Source organism: Lagenorhynchus albirostris, chromosome 17 (genome assembly GCF_949774975.1).
Source record: "Lagenorhynchus albirostris chromosome 17, mLagAlb1.1, whole genome shotgun sequence".
NCBI classification, from domain to species: Eukaryota; Metazoa; Chordata; class Mammalia; order Artiodactyla; family Delphinidae; genus Lagenorhynchus; species Lagenorhynchus albirostris.
The window spans coordinates 3,713,346-3,732,656 of NC_083111.1; the positions used below are offsets into that span (position 1 = coordinate 3,713,346).

At 42.8% G+C, this 19,311-nt stretch overlaps 1 pseudogene; it reads left to right on the top strand.

Moving 5' to 3' along the window:
• The first annotated feature begins 7,418 nt into the window (after positions 1-7,418).
• Positions 7,419-19,311, top strand: part of LOC132508413 (lipoxygenase homology domain-containing protein 1-like) — a 92,063-nt pseudogene continuing 80,170 nt past the window's right edge.

The window sequence follows — 19,311 nt, forward strand, 5'->3', positions numbered from 1 at the left end:
GAGGTTTAAAGACTGTCTGGGAATGTGTGTGATGGGCAGTGCCCCTGGGAGGTGGGTATCGATTACAGTTGCCGAGGACTCTCTCCTGGCCAGTGGCACCAGCATATGTTCCTATTGGCTGTGAAGTGAGAGCAGGACTTACCCAGCTCTAAGCTACTACCTCAACTGCAGAGGTTAGGGATGGGTACAAAAGTCCCCAGGAGTTTAGGGCCTTGTGGACCCTCAGCCAGCAGCATGGGCATCACCTGGGGCTTGTGAGACATCCAGGCTCTTGGGTCCCACACCAGACAGACTGAATCAAAATCTGCATTTTAACAGGATCCCCAGGTAATCTGTGTAGACACTAATGGTTTTCTGCATCCCTTACTTTCTTTTAATATTTTTTATTGAAGTATAGTTGATTTACAATATTGTGTTAGTTTCAGGTGTACAGCATAGTAATTCAGTATTTTTGCAGATTATACTCCATTATAGGTCATTATAAGATGATGGGTATAATTCCCTGTTCTATGCAACATATCCTTGTTGATTATGTACTTTCTATATGGTAGTGTGTATCTGTTAATCCCTTACCACTAATCTGTCCCTCCTCCTTCCCTCTCCCTTTGGTAACCACTTCTTTGTTTTCTGTCTGTGAGTCTGCTCCTGTCTTGCATATATATTCATTTGTATTATGTTTTAGATTCCACATATAAGTGATATTGTATGGTATTTGTCTTTCCTGTATGACTTATTTCACTTATTTAAGTTATTAAATAATAAGGTGGTGTATTGCCCTTTTGAATCCTCACAGTCCAATGGCCTAGACATATCTTACTATAGTGAAAATGTCTGCTTATAAATCTCCCTCCCTCACTAGACTAGAAATTTCTCTGAGTTAGGAACTATGCCATCACCTTCATCTTTGTATACCTGTGGCCTTGCACATTTCCTACATTATATGTTAAATAAACATTAATTTAGTTGAACTGAAAATTGTATGCAACAGACATTATGTCCATTCAACCCATAAAGAAACTGAGGACCAGAGATGTAAAACAACCTATTTTACCCAGATCACAGCATCTAAGATACCAACAGAGCCCAAAGTGATTCCAAAGCCAGTTCTCCACAATGCCACCTGGATAACAGATAGTCTTGGATCATGTCAGACACTAAGCAGGTGCACATGCTGTGTGTGCAAGTTTGTTTCTCTTCCTTGAGCTTTAAACATCTATGTCTTAGCCTATGAGTCTAACTGAGAGGATTTTCAGAGTAGAAGGAAGTTCTAGACTCACTGGTACTTTTTCTTAAGCTTGTAGAAATAGCTATATTTAACTTTGATGAAAATTGGTTTTTTTTTCTTCTTAAAATAAGAGCCCATCTTTCTGTCATTGGAACTGAGCTCAGAAGACGTTGGCTTCCAGTGAGACTGCGGTAGTCAGAGGACTGAGCATATGCATGCTCTTATCCTGTTCTTTCAGCTGACTCCTTCTGCATATTTTTTTTGTCAAGCCTCATGATATTTCTGTCTCATATTCTGTGTCTGTGGTGCCCACTGATAGCTTCTCAGGAGGGCTTAATCTGTAGACTCTGAAAGGGTCCCTGAGAGCTATTCAACTACAAGGAACAAAGAATGCATTTCGTTAAGAAGAGAAAGAATTTTTTAACATGCTTAACTTAAAACAGTCTTCTAATTTTTTCTTTGCATTTCATTCAGGTTGAAATAAGAAGCGTTGGTAAGATATATAAGGATAGGACATGATGGAACCGAGTGGAGCTTACAGAGGGTAATGTTTTTTCTTTTGTGCTTCATAGTTATTCCATTATGAAAAGAAATAAGCAGGATTATTAAAGCAATGAGAAAGATAACATATTTCTCTAGTTGTTGTGCAAAATGTGAACAAAATTTTGTAGATATTACACTTCAAATACATATGGTTCATCTTCGAGAGTTTTTTAAAAGTAGCATTTTAATTGTATTTGCAAAGGCAATGTGCGTTCATGGGAGATCTGAAGAATACAGTGAAGTATAAGAATGAAAGTAAGTAGTTATTCATTGATCATCAGGTGACCACTGGAGTGGTTCTTTTTCTTCAAATCCTTTTCCTATGAGTCTCTCTCACGAACTCTGTCTCCCTAAACACACAGACACACACACACACACACACACACACCCCTAAACATGTAAATGTTATATGTATGGAAGAATATATATTGTCTATGTACACTTACGCATATCTTGCCCTTTTATGAAATTGAATCATGCTATGTGTGCACTTTGGAATCCTACCTCAACAGTAACAGTAATAGCAATACCAGTAATCATAGGTGTTTGCTGAGTGCTTAGCATATACCAGCTGCCTTACAAATACTATCATATTTCTGTTGCCTAACAGCTACTCTTTGATTTAGGTGCCATTGATATTCCTATTTTATAGATAAGAAAACTGAGGCTCAATAAAGTTAACTAATTTGAAATAAAGTAATTTGAACCAAAGTCACTTAAAAATGGTTTTACTGTATTTTGGGCTCTGGGGACTGAGCTCTTAAGCACCATCATGGACCTCAAGTTTGTTTTCAGAAATAGAGAGCAGTTAAATTCTTAGAAGCCATGAGATTTCTGTATGGAAGCAGTAATTATTGTAGGGTCAGATAACATGGTTTGAATCATAGAACATCTCTGCTTTCTAGCTTTAAATGCAGAGTGTCACTGATCCTTTACAGGAATGTTATGATATGTTATTTAAAATTTTTTAAGGTTTAAAACTTTGAAAACCACTGACAGAATCTAGAAAATTTATCATTTTTCCATTTAAAAGTTTCTTGGCCTTATCTGTGATTTTTAACCTTGTGTGTTTGGTCATATAATGAAAGTAAATGAGAAAATGTTAAATTTGCTGAAATGTTTATTGTAGCATTTCTTAGCACATAACTAATACTATAATGAAAACTGGCATTCTTACCATATAGGAGCAGGTAAATATGTTCCAGTGAGTTAGGCAAGAAGTATTTTCCGAGCACCTAATATATGACTTGCGTTGTGCTAAGTGCTGGTGAGAACGGGAGAAAACCATATGGAGGCTTTAACGTTTTTCTAGTCAGAAGCTTTGCAGGGTTTCAAAGCAGAGACAAAAAGTGACCTTTTAAGAAGAAGATGCGAAACCCGTAGAACCTGCAAAATTTAGCAAAGTTACCAACTCTGTACTTGTGAATACTGGGAAAGACAAGTCAGAACATCTCAGAAAAGACCTGCCCGTTTGTCAAGTTGGCCTGTAGTTGCTAGCATGACTTGTGCTTTCTCTGGGGCCCTGGAATGAGAAGGGTGTTCAGGGTTACAGCAATATCACTGTGCAATGATCCTCCAGCTGGAGGGGAAAGCATCCCTGGGCAGTGGGCAGGGGCGCTGAGGGGAGGCAGGACTCCAGCCCTGGCCAGGCCTCTGCACGCACAAGATGCTCCCAGTAAATAGTTCCGTGGTGAAACACTGAGTTTTCATTCCTCTCTTGGAGATCTGCAATGCATGTTGATATGGCTAAGGCTCTGAGATGCCCTGGAGTAAAAAAAAATCTCACGGCATTTCCAAACTAAATGCACCATCAGACCATATTTTGCAGGTAGAATCTATTAACATCCCTTGAAATGAATATAGAGTATCATGCATTACTATAGAGGTTTGAGGTATTTGGGGGCCAATCGAGGAAAAACACATGACCACAAGAACAGCAGCAGTAGCACACCCGAGCTTCTTGTGTGAGGCCTCGCCAGGTTTGCACATGGGTGTGTCCCTCATAGCAGGAGTCTGTTCCTCCTCAGAAAGGGCAGAGGGCACAGGAGCTCCCGGGGAGAGGAAGATCTGGGGAGGGGGGTTTATACGTCTAGATGACGTCTCTCAGCAGCACAGTGGGGCGTCTCTGTGTCCCCGAGCTCCAAAGGACAGCAGATAGGGGCCTTATAACTGCAAGGCCCTATTTTCTCAAGGTAGGAGCTGTTGGGTGAGGTTTTTGTGGGGTATGCAAAGCAGGCAGACTGTAAATTGCTACAGATTTGCTTGTTGGAGCTATTTTTTTTTTTTTTTTATTGTGGAGAAAATCATTTGGGCTGTTTTAAAGTTATAAAATTTGAGTTTGCTGCCAGTGGGTTTTTGAGCTAATGGGTCTCTGTCTGCAGTGAAGAAATAATCAACCTATGGGCCAGTATACAGAGGTTACCTTTGACTCATTTATATAACAATTCCACACTGGGAAATGTGACAAGTTTATATGAATCCAATCATAGTTAATAATATGTAGGGGTTTATAATTTATATGATTTGGAAAATGACTAGCTAATGTCTAATCCACTCTTTTGAGCTCTCCAGGCCTGTGGAGAGCTCTAGGAGAGGTGATCAAAATGATCCTAAGGGACCATCTTTAACCTGGAAACAGCGCGGTGAATTATTGGGTTGCGATGGTATATCCAAGAGAAAATGATGGACTCACCACATGTCTGGCTTAGCCATTGCAGTGATACAAAATTAGATTCAACCATGGTTTCTGCTTTCAGTCTGCATGGAGAAAGAAGATCCAGTAGCAAGCATGCACAGAGTAGGGGGCAGTTAAATGCTGAATTGTATGTTCAGGCCCTAGTCGCAGTAGGTTTCCAGTAAGAGGTACCCGTGTACCCTGGAGGAACTGGGAAGGTTTGTGGACAAGGAGGTGTGAACAAGGGCAGAGCAGGGAGACGTGGGGAGAGGAAGGCTGCTCGGAGACGGCCTGCTTCAGTTATCAGTGCTGCACATGCGTTACCATGAAATATTATACAATTACAAGCGTAAAATGACTTGTCCCCCCACGAGGGAAAGTGAAGCTGAAGTAGTTTCCTCATGTTTGAACGGTGCTTTAATAGCCTAGAGTTTGTCAGACACAATTTGCTTGAGCTTGTTTAGGTAGAGTCAGTGGATAAATGCATTGACTTAAGGACCTTCCATCACCACGTCTTGCATTCCTAGAAAGGAATCTGTCTGTGACCAACATCTTCTGTTGATAATTACCCTCCAGCCATTATATCCTTTCTCAGTATTTCACAACTGCACGGGAAGTTCATGTCTGTGCAATAACAAGCTTTAGTCATCTCTATGCCTTGCCCAGAGGAGCAATGCAGTGATGTTTACATCTTCTACATGTTTTTCTTAATCAATATTTCCCTTTTCTTCCAGGACACCACCCCCCCACCGCGGCTTTTTTTTTTTTTTTAACTAGGACTAGCATAGTCCTACTTAAATTAGCTCTACATTTTAGGACAGAGCAGGACCAAGATAATTTCCCTTTTATATTTCAATATGCCTGGGTGGGAGGAAGAGAGCAACAGAGCTCTCTGTTCTGGACTTCGTTGCTCAAGTTAATAGTAACGCAGCCGCATAAAGGCGTGTATAATTGCACTCACACTCCAGGTACTCCAACAGGTTGTGCTGGAGCCCCCATGATGTAGAAGGGGTTCTGCCAGGAGTTCAAGCATGCCAGCATGACTAAGACGCAGCTCTTGTCTTCGATGAGTTCATTCCACAGTTGATCCGACTATAAGCCAGGTTGTGGTTTAGTTCTCCTCAGAGTTTTAATTTTAATAGTCATATATCCAAGGCAATGCCTATCTCACTACATCTTTCTTCCAGAAGATTTATTGAAGGAGCTAATTGATTTCTGCCATTCTCTCAAGTTCTGAGCAGAAATGGTGGGTAACCTGACTGAGGTGTTATAACCTCAGTGTTGAATTCTGATGTGTTAATTCAGGCCTTGTAAGTAGTACTTTGTGGCTGTTCCAGTGAGCTATTTTTGGGACATGTATGTACTCGGTTGAAATTTCTTAAAGTAATCCAGGAATTTTAGGTTTCTGAGAAAGCAGGAGTGAGTTTTTATGGTAATATTTTCTTGTAAAACGACTAATTTTTGCTGCTGTAAATCAGCAGGGGGAGCTCAGCAGATGAACTTTAGTTTCTACTGAAGCCATTCCTAAAATTCTTTCTATTCATTCAGAAAATTAAAACAAATGCTGAAGACTTAATATTATAAAGACACTGCTCTTCCTTAAGCATTTTATTTAGTTGTTTGTCTTAAAGGGGAAATGAATGTATGTTTCCATGAAAAAATACTTTTGGAAACTCACCCTTTTATTCCTCACACCCATCCCAACAGAAGATGGCTTTGAACCTTAATATCTCTGTATTTTTTTTCTCAGCCATACTTACTTTTTGTAATGCTCACATCTGGCAACTTTGTCTCAGAGCTAAAGCAACAGTCAGGGCTTCTGGTTTTTTCAGTAGAGTATACTGAGGATGCTGTGGTCTGAGAGCCAAAAGGAAATACTGTTTCCAAAAACAGAACGGTGGGTTCTATATAGATCAAAGGCTACCTTTTGTGGACTCAGAAAATCTATAAAGTCTGCCATTATTAGGATATGTGCTGTGAGGGTTTTTCCCCCATTGATAACGATGAACTGTTTACAGCCAACAGTTTCTTGTGATGAGCAACGAGAACACTTACCGGACATTACTGTTTGGGGGAACCAGTGCTTCTGACACGTGTTTGTTGGAATTATTCCTAGTATCCCAAGTTGAAATGGGTGAAAACATGCTCTTTTGCTTAGCATTTAGATTTTCAGGAGGGAATACCTGCCCCATTTCGTGACTCTCTGGCAGTGTGGGGTCTAGTGGTAGATTTTTATGTCATTCAGAGTTTGAGAGTTTTCCTTGATCATAATTTAGGTACCTCTTTGGAGGTCTGACTTGCTATTTCAGTCACAGTAATAACACATTAATACAGTTGTGCTAGCTAGCTTCCAAAATACTGATATAAATTATTAATCCAAGTCACTGAATTGATTCCAGGTAACCGATAGCTTGGAGCCCAAATAAAATGGCTCTAACTGGACACTGTCATATAGTAATTAACTTTGAATATTGAACAAAGGAGAGGGGCAGTCCAAGATGGTGGCACAGGAAGATCCTAAACTCATCTCCTCTCACAGACACACCACATCTCCAGCTGCATTTCAGAGGAACAATCCCCTCTGAAAAAACCCTGAAAACTAGCTGAACTGCTCCTCCACAACAAAGGATAAAAGGGCACATCAGGCCGGATAGGAGAGGCAGAGATGCAGGTAGCCAACAACCCTACGCCCAGCGTGGCATCCCTCGATAGGGATGGACTCACAAGTCCGGAGCTTCTCCCAGAGGACCTTCTCCTAGACCTGCACGGGAGAGATGAGCCCCCAAGACATCTGGCTTAGGAAACAAACGGGGCTGGTTCTCCTTTCAAAGGGCTTACATGTGATCTCTTTTGCCCAGGACCCAGCACAAAAGCAGCAGTTTGAAAAGCACCTAGGCTATATGTGAGGGGGATTCATTTGCTAATCTTAAAGCATCTACTGGAGGGGCAGGGGACGACTGGGACTCTCCAGGGACAATGGTGCTGATGGACACGGTTTTTGAACTCTCCCTCTACCCTGCTGGCATAGGTGGGAGAGTGCAGACATGGCACCTTCCTGAGCCCTGCTGAGGCCTGCAGGGGCAAGTGGCCATGGCACTGTCCTGCTGCCACGAAGAAGCAGGCAGACACTCTTACCACTCGCGGTTGGGGCTGGTGAACACACACACACACACACACACACACACATCACAGCATCCTCCTGATTCTTTGCTAAAGTGGATGGGCACCCACAGACTAGGTATTTTCCTGCTGCCTTGCTGAAGCCGGGAGTGTATCCCTCCCCCCGTGCTCTCCAGCTGCCTTGCTGGGGCTGGCAGGTACATGCATTCCACATGGAGGACAGCCCTTGATTACCTGGCCCTGGCGGCCAAGGGTGTTGCATTCCTGCACTCCACAGGATTGTAACAACTGGAAAGATGGTTCTTGGGAGGCTCCACTCCCAGGGCACTGCCCAGACAGCAGACTGAAACAGCTCCCCAACTCTTCCTGTGAAAGAGGCCTGTTTACTGGTTCAGGAGCTTCAGCCTGAGGGACAGGCTTCAGGTCTGTGCACATCCAGAGGCTGCAGACGTGCTCTCAGGGAGCATCAGCAGGGAGACACCATCCTTGCTAAGTCCTTAGGCCTCACTACACTGTGACAAAACCTCCCAGAAAGGAGCTTGTACACTCAGCCACGGGATACTTCATGCTCTCCTGGTCTGGAGGCCAGCAGGAGTTATGATTGTGACCCAATAGGACTAAATATATTTGCATACTTTAAAAGCTGCTGCCTCAGGGTTTGGCTTCCAATCACCTAAAACTAGGTGCTAAATGAGATCACTCCACCTGGAACACTGACACGTCTTGGCATACCCTCAACAACAGGGACCATGAATAAACCAGGCTACTTAGACAATCACACAGGTTTGAGAGACAACCAAGAGCTAGTGCAAGCTCGAACAATAAGGTCCATCACCTACACAAGGCCACTCCTTCAAGACTGGAAAGGTGGCTCTTTCACCTAATACATAGACAAAAACACAGAGAATCAGGCAAAATGAGGAAACGAATATGTTCTAAATGAAAGAACAAGATAAAAACTCAGAAGAAGACCTTAATGAAATGGAGATCAGTAACCTACCTAATAAAAAATTCAAAGTAATTGTCAAAAACATGCTCACTGACCTTGGAAAAAGAATTGATGAACATGGTGAGAACTTCAATAAAGAAACAGAAAACATAAAGCATTGAACAGAAGTCACAGCGCTTAAGGATACAATAATTGAACTAAAAAAATGCATTAAAGGGGTTCAACAGCAGGTTGGATGAGGTAAAAAAATGAATCAGTGAGTTGGCAGACAAAGCAATGAAACTCACTCAAACAGAGAGGCAAAAAGAAAAAAGAATTTTAAGAAGTGAAGATAGCTGGATGTATGGGACAACATCAAGCAGGATAGCATTAACATTATAGGGGTCCCAGAAGAAGAGGGAAAAAGGGACAGAATACTTATTTGAAGAAATAGTGGTTGAAAACTACTCTAACCTGGGGAAGGAAACAGACATTCAGGTCCGGGAAGACTGAGAGTTCCAAATAAGATGAACCCAAAGAGATCCACACCAAGATACACTATAATTAAAATGTCAAAAGTTAAAGATAGAGAAAATCTTAAAAGCAATGAGAGAAAAACAACTTGTTATGCACAAGGGAAATCCCATAAGGCTATCAGCAGATATTTCAGCAGAAATTTTTTGGGCCAGAAGGGAGTGACATGATATATTCAAAGTGCTGAAAGGAAAAAAAACTTCCAACCAAGAATACTCTATCTGGCAAAGTTATTCAGAATAGAAAGAGAGATAGAGTTTTCCAGACACAAAAACTAAAGGAGTTCATCACCACTAAACTGGCTTTATAAGAAATGTTAAAGGGATATCTTTAAGCTGAAAACAAATGACACTAGTTAATAACAAGAAAACATATGAAAGTAAAATCTCACTGGTAAAGGTAAATATATAATAAAGACAGTGGGTTAATCACCGATAAAGCTAGTATGAATGTTGAAAGACATAAGTTGTAAAATTAACGAAAACTACAAGAATTAAGGGGTATATAAAATTAAAATGTGACATTAAAATGTCACATAAAATGTCGAGTGGGGGAGTAAAAATGCAGAGTTTTGAAGTGAGTTCAAATTTCAGTTGCGAACTAGCTTAAAATAGACTCTTATATACATAGGATGTTATATGTGAACATCACAGTAACCACAAAGCAAAAACCTATAGGAGAAACACAAAAGAAAATGAGAAAGGAATCTAAATATAATACTAAAGAAAGTCATCCAACCATAAGGAAAGACAAAAAAGAGAAGAAAGGAACAAAGAGGAACTACAAAAATAGCCAGAAAAAAATTAACAAAATGGCAATAAGTACATACCTATCAATAATTACTTTAAATGTAAATGGACTAAATTCTCTAACAGAAGACATAGAGTGGCTGAAAAGGTAAAAAACCAAGACTCATTTATATGCTGCATACAAGAGATTCATTTCAGATATTAGGACACACACAGACTGAAAGTGAAGGGATGGAAAAAGATAGTCCACGCAAAAGAAATGAAAAGAAAGCTGAGGTACCTGTATTCATAACAGACAAAACAGACTTTAAAACGAAGATTGTAAGAAAAGACAAGGAAGTGCATTATATAATAATAAAGTGTTCAATTCACCGAGAAGATATAATGCTTGTAAATATATGTCTACCCAAAATAGGAGCACCAAAATATATAAAGCAAATATTAAGACCTGAAGGGAGAAACTGACAGCAGTGCAGTAATAGTAGGGGACTTTAACACTCCATGTACATCAATGGGTAAATCATCCAGGCAGAAAATCAAGAAGGAAAAGTCGGCCTTAAGTGACACATTAGTTCAGATAGACTTTATAAATGTGTACAGAACATTCTACCCCAAATCAGCAGCATACACATTCCTCTCAAGTGCACATGGGACATTCTCTAGGGTAGATCACACGTTAGTCCACAAAACAAGTCTCAATAAATTTAAGAATGAAATCATATCAAGCATTTTTTTCCAACCACAATCGTATGAAGCAAGAAATCTGAGAAAGAGACAAAGCCTGGAGAGCTTTGGAGGCTTGGCTGAGTCATGCAAAGTTAGTAGCTTTCGAGGCCAGAGCCCCTCCTCCTGACCCTTGGCCCGGTACTCTCTCCAAGTGTCTGGGCTGTCTCTGTAGCGTGTGCTACATGTGACCTGGATAAATTGGCTCACTTGGAATAGGAACTCTCTGGAAACTTCTTGATTCTTCTGAGCCTTTGAATTGAAATGAGATGTAGGTTTTCGTGTATTTGTTATTATTTTAAAATTAGTACTACTTGATGTGAGCTCTAGGCAGCCTTGAGATTAGCTAAACTAGGTAAGAGATTGCTTTCTTTCTTTATTTTTTGAAGTTTTAAGGCATCTTGTAAATATTTCCAGGTCCTTTTCATTTTCAGTTACTTCTTCACTTCAGGATTCTAGAAAGAACCACAAAAGAGAAAGAGCAAATTCTGAAATGCAGTAAGAAAAAGATTTGTTTCTGAGGATTTTCTGGTTCAGTGAATAGCAGGCAGCACCAGCTTCCTCTTCTCACAACATCTCCAGTCAAGTGTTTAATCTCGAAAGACTCCAGAAGTTCATAGAAACGTTCTAAAAGTTGTACCAGTTCATTTGAACCAAAGATAAATTCATGCATTTAATAGCTCCTCAGTCAGTTGCAGTTACCATGCTTGATCCTCTTTGTATAGTCCTTGTAACAAATAGAGTATTATCATGAGGAACAGACCAGAAATAAGGAGACTTAGAAGCAGGCTTTCACTTCGTATCAGATTTGCAACAATGCTTGGAGTGTTCTCTGAGAACAGGTTTAAGCCTTGCTCTCTTTTCATTTTTCCAACTCCAGAAAGAAAGCACCAACACTGGCATTAGTACTTGCACCTCCTTCCCTATTACCAGATCTTGTAGAACAGCATAAGCACTTTAAGTGCCCAACAAATGTGTTGGTGACTAGTTGCCTTTATTATTCATGTTTTTTAAGCATCATCGGACAAATTGAATACATAATAGAAGTAGAAGTATTTTTTTGTTTTATATTTACAACAAAGGTGTGTGACATTTCAGACTAGGATTCCTCAAAGTATTTTCCTCAGCTTTTCTCATCCTAATACATTCTGTATTTTATATCCAGTGTCCAGCAGACAACTAGCCTCAAGAATGTGTTTGTTGACTTTGACTATATATCGTTTCTCTTCCAAGAAAATATAAGATTGAATTTAGGATTAAATAATACACGTGAAGAGTGTTTCATAAAACAAAGTAGAATAGAAATATAGGTGGTGGTAATTGTTGTTGGTTAGTAACTGCATTTAGTCTGAGTCCTCACAGGCAGGAAATGAAGATGTGAGCCTGGGCCAGGGAGGAGGCCTTTACATCATTTTAAACTTAAAGCATCACCTACAGTAATAACATCACCCTTGCCAATAAAATACTGATCATGAAATATCCTCCTATGTCATACATAAAAGAACAGCTTTTTTTGTTGTTGTTTTTAAAGCTTTCATTTGTCTTTTTGAAAAAGCTATTTGCTTTTTTGGAGCATTTGCTCATAGTGTAAAAATGCCCATTTATAATTAAAATGAATGATTGAAAGATCAAAAATCTCTCCATAGATACAGCAAGTCCAGATTAGAGGCATTCTCATACAATGATTTTTATTGTAGCGTGGCCCATGGATCTGGGTTCCGTCTGTATGAACTCCCAGGTGATTAATTTCCTTGTTTCTCTCCCCTTTGCTTTGTCAGTAGTGAGATACCTTGCTGACATCCGTAACTGGGCAACTGAAGGAAGCAGAAACGGAGGCCGAAGTATCCCTGTGTCTCTGTGGGACACTGTGTCTCAGAGGTAAGACTCTGGTCTATGACTGCTGTACAAATCCAGCATGCCAGTGAAACTTCAAAGAGGACAGGTGTGTCTGCACAGATAACCTTCCCATGTTCTTAGCAATCTCTCCAAAGGTGGCCATACGTGATTGAAAGTTGACAAGGGCTTGACACCCTTCAAGTTTTCGTTTTAGAACATCTTTAGCACAAGTTTTCCTGACCCGACTTCCTAATGTGCTTTGTTTTAGAAGTTTTTCTTGAAAGAAAAATGGGACACACTATACTAGCAATGAATAATAGAACAAAGAAAAAGACATTAAAAATTAGTGAGGGTGTAAGTAAAAGAAAAAAATGAGATTATATCAGGGAAAAATATATGTGAACATACCCTGTCAGGACTGGGAAGTACAAAGCCTTATTCTAAAAGGTCAAGTCATAGAAGGGCCATTATAGGATATTTCTCAGAATAACGCAGCACCCTTTCTTTAAGACATCTTGAACGGAGCCAAATACATTATTCTCACACCTTAAAGCCCTTCATATTCCCTTTTGTCCTTTATATACACATATGAGTCTTTCTATATAGTAGATGTTTGAGGAGTTGCAGTGATGTATATAATCAACCCAGTTAATTTTTAATGTTATTTTGTTGTGTATAGAAAAAAAAAAGTACAATTTGGGGTCTGAGATTAAGAATAGGGATTATCTACAGCATGAGTACATTTTTAAGCAAGAAGACTCCCGAACCAGTTTGAGAGTGCTGTTTTTCAGACTGTTTTGTACTTGTAGTTTATGAAATATTTTGAAACATCAGAGCTCTTAAAGCTCACCTAAAGCTTTTATTTGTCACTGCAGGTAACACAGCTTTCATCACAGTGAGGGAAAACAACAAAATTATGCCTCATTTTTGCTGTTACAAGTGAATTATTAATTTTGAGCAGAAACAAAGTTTTAGATGCCATGATATTATTATTAATATTACACCAAGTGATCAGTGAAGCTATCCTGGCTTTCATTCCCAGGCGCTTTGACCCTCCCACTTGGTGGTGGTTGGTGAAGGGGCCGTCTCTCCTGGCCGCCTGCTGGTGGCTCGGCCCGCGCGGCATGGTGTGGGATTACCAACTAAGGTTTTGCAAGTGAAACGTCTGCATGGTGAATCGTCTTCAGTTCATCATCGTGTACAGCACCTCCCAGAGAGTGGGAAGGGTGTATTATAGATTGAAAACAATCCAGTGTATAAAAAGAGTAAACAGTGTAGGTTTAGTGGCATGTTCTATAGTTTAGAGTCAGAGATGTAACTGCTTTTCTTCCCTAGTTCATTTTAGAGTTCTCTATTATCTTCCTCAATGGATGGAATGTAATGGAAATGCCAAATGGTTTCAAGAGTTCTGCTGCAAGAAACTGTGGCAACGATCTTGTAGTTAATTGCCAGGATGATTCCACACGAACCACAGCTCACATCCTTAGCCACATCCTTCCCATTTTGATCATTTGTGACGTCAGGCAGGAACACATAAGGAAAAGGCTATTCATTTTTCTAAACCGAAGGGCCAGCACTGTCCTAATGTCTCTCCATGGGTTTATCTCTTCTGCTCATGTCCTCCCTATTTGCCCCTCAGAGGTGACCCCGTAGCCCTTTCCGTCCATGTCCTTAGGGCCTTGGGCTGGTTGTTGTCATTTTCTCTGCAAAGTGTACAGCTGTGTAGTCAACAGGCAGCCACACACATAATAGACCTAGTTTAGTTCTGTCTTCAAAACTAAAGATACTTGAAGAAAAAAGAGGAAACAGGAGAGCTGGTTCAGGCAATCTTTCTTGACCTTGAGGTATCCTCATTCAGATTTGCTTCGAAGCAGAACGTGAAGACCAGGGTAGTTGATCTGGGAGGGGATCCCAGTGTGACCTGAAGAGAATGGAGAAAAGCCCGAGAAGAGACAGTACTGAGCTGTGGCTACTGGGACTCCTTGCTAGAGAATTTCAGAGAAACCCTGTGGACACCCCTCAACACTGCCCCACCGGCGAAACTCTCAGGAGAAGAAGCCGTGAGCTGTAGGGTGTGAGATGGAGAGCTGTCAGCACGCCTGCACTATGGACCCACAAATGGCCCCAAGGACAAGGCTGGGGCCCAGTCGTATCTACCACCACAGGTGACGTGTATCAGGAAATGTCCCTTTTGAAGCACACTGGGGGTGCAGGAGAGTGACAGCGGGACTGTGCAGGGACACCAGGAACACACACAGTCACAATTTGGTGACCAAAATATCACAGGACTAGTGATGGTTTGGGTTTGGCCTAAACAGGAGAAGATTTCCATCAACAGCACGGAACCAACAGCTGATGCCAGGTAGTGTGTCTTCAAATATGAAATTGAAACGTACTCTAGTGCCCGTGCAGGCAGCTGCTCAGACAGCCTGTGCCACAGAAAAGTGATGCTGGATTTGCACTTCTACCGCAAAGTAGTGAAACCGTAGTTAGTATTCAACTGTCACTTCTGGGAACGTCGCAGACTTAATTAAATTCCGGACCCTTTCCTCAGATGATCTTCAGGTGGTCTGTTCTCAGCAGGAGTCTGTGAGGAAGTGACGTGTGAGTTCTTTCTCTTCCAACCAGCGTAGCACCTACGTTAGGTCCTGCGTCTCTGGAAACCTCAGTGAGTTTTTGCCATGATAAAATGAAGGTTCCAAGATGCTCTTTCACAACAAACCCGACGGTGTGCTTCACGTTATTTACAGAAGAAGGTGTTCGAGAAGGTTTATTGGGGAGAGAAAGGAGGGAGAGAAGGAAGAAAGGAAGGAAAGAGGGGAGGGAGGGAGAGAAAGGAATTTGTTCCTCCGTGCCTCAAGGAGAATCAGCAGTCATGGAAAGTAAGTGTGCTGTCAGGCCCCCACGGTCGCCAGCCTGATCATCTAGCAAACTGCGTCCCGGGGGCAGGAATCTAAGCAAGAGAAGAGCGCCAAACTGGAGGCCTTTGTGTTAGGGTTTGTTTCTTGGTTACACTGGACACGACCACAGTGGAGGAAATAAAACTCCAGGAGAGAAAAAAGCATAGCTAGAAATACATCTTTAATAGATAAAAAAGTAGTTGGCTTATTTTTCTTTCCTTACTACCCCGTTGGATGCTAGCTGTAGTAGCATCTCTGCCGAAGTATTGTGCTGCTCTCGGCACCCCTCGGGCTGTTATTATTGCCCCCATTCGTCTTGTGCTGGACTCACGCTATCTCTCTGGGGTTTTCTCTGCCTCCGGCACCGGGTGGATGCATTTCAAGTGGAAGCAGTGTCGCCTGGAAAACTGCAGAAGGCGCTGTGGCGCTGTGAGGCCAGTGACAAGTCTCAGGGCTGGTGCTGCAAGTTGGTGGTGGCCAGGGAGCCAGGGCTGCGTCCGCGTCCACCTTCTCCTGTGAAACGTAGTGCTGTCCCCGTGCCGCCTCAGAAGATGGAACTGCAGTGTGTGTGAGTGCGTTTGTGTGTTTAGGTGCATGGATTTGTGTCGTTTCCTCAGTATTCCACATCACGCATCACTCATCGAGTGTTTCAGTAAATAATCTATTGCTAAGCATCGTAAGGAAATCTTATCTTGTAATTTCTTATTATTTCAACTCGCTCTAAGTCACAAAAGGACAAAAGTTTCACACTGGAAATTACTGCCTACAACGTGAGAATATTTGTTTAAATATTGGTCCCTTTACGTTACTAAAATGGTAACGTTCTAACAATTTCATATCGAATTAAGCAAGGAGACTTTTAGAGGGAACTCTCAGAACATGAGAAAGACAAAGATGGAAACCTAGATAACTCGGGCTTTCCCGCAGGCCTCATAAGGAACAGACCGCAAGCACCTCCCTCCATTTCTGATCTGACCCTACAGCCTTGAGGTTAAGCTTTGCTTTCTAGATCCCTTCCTTTCTCAAGAAAACCCAGCTTCAGCTGGCTGGGGCCAGGAGGGGACCCAGACCCAAGACAGGACAGGTTTCTCCATGAAAACCCAATCTACTGTGGACATGGAGTGAGAATCCTGGAGCTCTATTCTGAAATTGTGGACCCTCAGTGTTGGGGACAGCCTTATCTTTCCAGATAAAGACAGATTATCTTTCCAAATAGATAATCAACCAGGAAATGAGGCACAGACAGGGGCACTGGAAAATTCAAGGGGGCAGATTTGGAGATGCCAAAGCCACTACGACTTTAATTACTAAGCAAAAAGCGGGTGAAAAACAATGAGTCAGTTCAACTAAAAATACTCACCATATACCACCAAAAACTACAAACACAGAGGTGATTGGCGGGGCTGCAGTCAATGGAGCAGCGAATGGCGCAGCGGGAACCAGGCCAGGGCAGGCTCGCCCGCCTGTTCCTCGCCTGGCCGGCGTTCGGTCGCTTTCTCAAGAGTTCCCGCTGAATTCATCCCGCTTCCTCCGTTGCCACTTCCTCCACCCTAATCAGCGTCCTTGTGTCTCAGCCTGGGTCTGAGCCGTCCTCTGATCGTCCCGGCTCTTTCTGCGCCCCTCGACCCCGCTGATGGCCTCCGCGCCGACTGTACTCTGGTGCTTATCTTGCTGATCTTCATTCGGACTCAAGCTTGTCTTTTCCTCTTTCATTCTTCCTTTGCTCTATTATGACTTTCATTCTCTAGCATTATATTGTATAGTTTTGCCCTAAATTTTTACAAGAAAAAGCGTGGGGGGGAGATCCTGTTCCTAAAGCAGTGTTTTAATTACATCATCCTCCTGTTCAAAAATCTGTATTAATCCCCATTGCCTACCAAAACCAAAACCAAACCTCATGATCTTTCCATTCAAGGCTTTATACCAACTGACTCCATTGCTTTCCCCTCCAGTCTGTTGCTGTAATTGTCCTCTTGCAGGATCTCAGTGAAGTCAGACCACCTGACTTCACCTCTTTGCTTCTGTCCCGCGGAGCGCGCTATTCTTCGCCCAGGTCGCCCTTCCTTGCTCTGCTCTGAGTGTCCTGACCCCGCCCACCCTTTAGTTCCCACTCAGAGTCCGCCCGCTCGCATGAGCGAATTGGCCCGATTAGCAACAGTGTCTCTCTCCTCCCGTGCTTACTCAGAGCTCAGCGCAGACGCCCCCGGCTGCTGAGTGGCAAGTGCGCGGAAGAGGCTTCAGCATCACAGCCCCGCCCACTCCCACCCCAGCACCGGGCCTCCTGGGGGCTGGGGGCAGCTGCATTTATTCCCCACGGCAGAGGAGCTAGGGAGTGATTCATCTAGGGTTTTCTTTTCAGGTTCTTAGGTTCTGACAAACGTTATCACATTAACTCAGCTGATTTATTTAGTTTTATATTTGTTTTTATTTTTTATTGAAATACAGTTGATTTACAATGTTGTGTTAGTTTCAGGCTTACAGAAAGTGATTCAGTTATACATATATATAAATATATATATTCTTTTTTAACATTCTCTTCCATTATAGATTATTACAATTTATTGAGTAGAGTTCCCTGTGCTATACAGTAGGTCCTTATTGGTTATCTATTTTATATATAGCAGTGTGTATAATTTAATTCCAAACCCCTAATTTATCCCTCCTCCCCCCTCTCCCCTTTGGTAACTATGAGTTTGCTTTCTATGTCTGTGAGTCTTGTTTCTCTTTTGTGTGTAAGTTCATCTGTATCACTTTTTTAGATTCCACATGTGAGCGATACCATGTGCTATTTGTCCTTCTCTGGTTTACTGCACTTCGCGTGATAATCCCTAGGTCCATCCACGTTACAGCTGATTTCTTTCCAACGTGAAATCTCCCAAAGATAGTTTGGATCCGTTCATCACACTGCCGTGCCTGCGCCACCGCCAGCCCCCCCGCTCCCATCCCCTCCTGCATCCCCTCCTGCATCCCCTCCTGCATCCCCTCCTGCATCCCCTCCTGCATCCCCTCCTGCATCCCCTCCGCGCACGTCTGTACTGTGCCAACGTGGCCTCGACTAGAAGTAAGTCGCCGAAGTAATAGCTTAGCTTAGTTTCAATGGGTTGTAGCTGAAACAATTTTAATTATAGAATACGTTAAGCGACCAAATGTCATATGACAGGTACGCACTGTCCTGGCGTAACAAATGCTGCTCTGATGTTCTGCCCGTCGCGGTAGGTCCCGAGAAACGGCAGCCGGTGCCCACTCACACAGCACCTGATGAAGAGGGTGAGCTGCAGCCCCCCTTCCCCCCCACCTGCAGACGCGGAGACAAGGCAGGTCCCACTTGCTTAGAGAAGCAGAAGAGCAGCGGCACCAGGGATAGCGCTCAGGCTGAGCCGACCGCTTTTACAACAGCAGCGGACTGCCCGGACCCGCTCGCGGTTGCCTCTGTGCCCCCAGAGCCTTCTCTCTGCGCGAGAAAGGTCCAGGACAGCTTCCCCGGAGGCGGGTGCCGGCCGAGAAGGCTGCGCCGACGGCTGAGGACACGGGCGCTGGGGCGGGACCTGGACCACCTGCCTCCTGTCACACCTCGGGCGGCGGGGGGCGGAGGGGCCAAGCTGGGCTGCAGGGTGCGCTCGTTGTGGGAATGAGATCTGGGGCGCTGGCAGCAGAGGCGCACATCAGCGGGGGAAGGGAAAGGCAATCTCAGTCGTGCTCCCGGAAGCTTCCGCACAGACAAGAATGTACAGCACAGCTGAACTGAGGCAGAGAGAAAGCCCACCAACGTTTCGTTCCTTTCCTAACTTAAGGGGGGAAGAGGCTTGGCTGAAATACAAGGCCCGGCGACTGGGCGAGGACACTTGTGCACCGTAGACGCCTCCTGAGAGGATTCGCATCTCCTCTTCAATTGAACACCCACGTCCTATGGCTTTATTTCTGTACCTGAAGATTTTATTTTTCTGCCTTTTCTGCAAAACTAGAGTATACGGCACTGAATTTCTACCATTTACACATAAGATTTAGCTATTTGAGGTTTGGAGCAAGCAAAATTTGCGTTTGCATGGGGCGGACATTCAACTGACTATGAACTGAAGTAA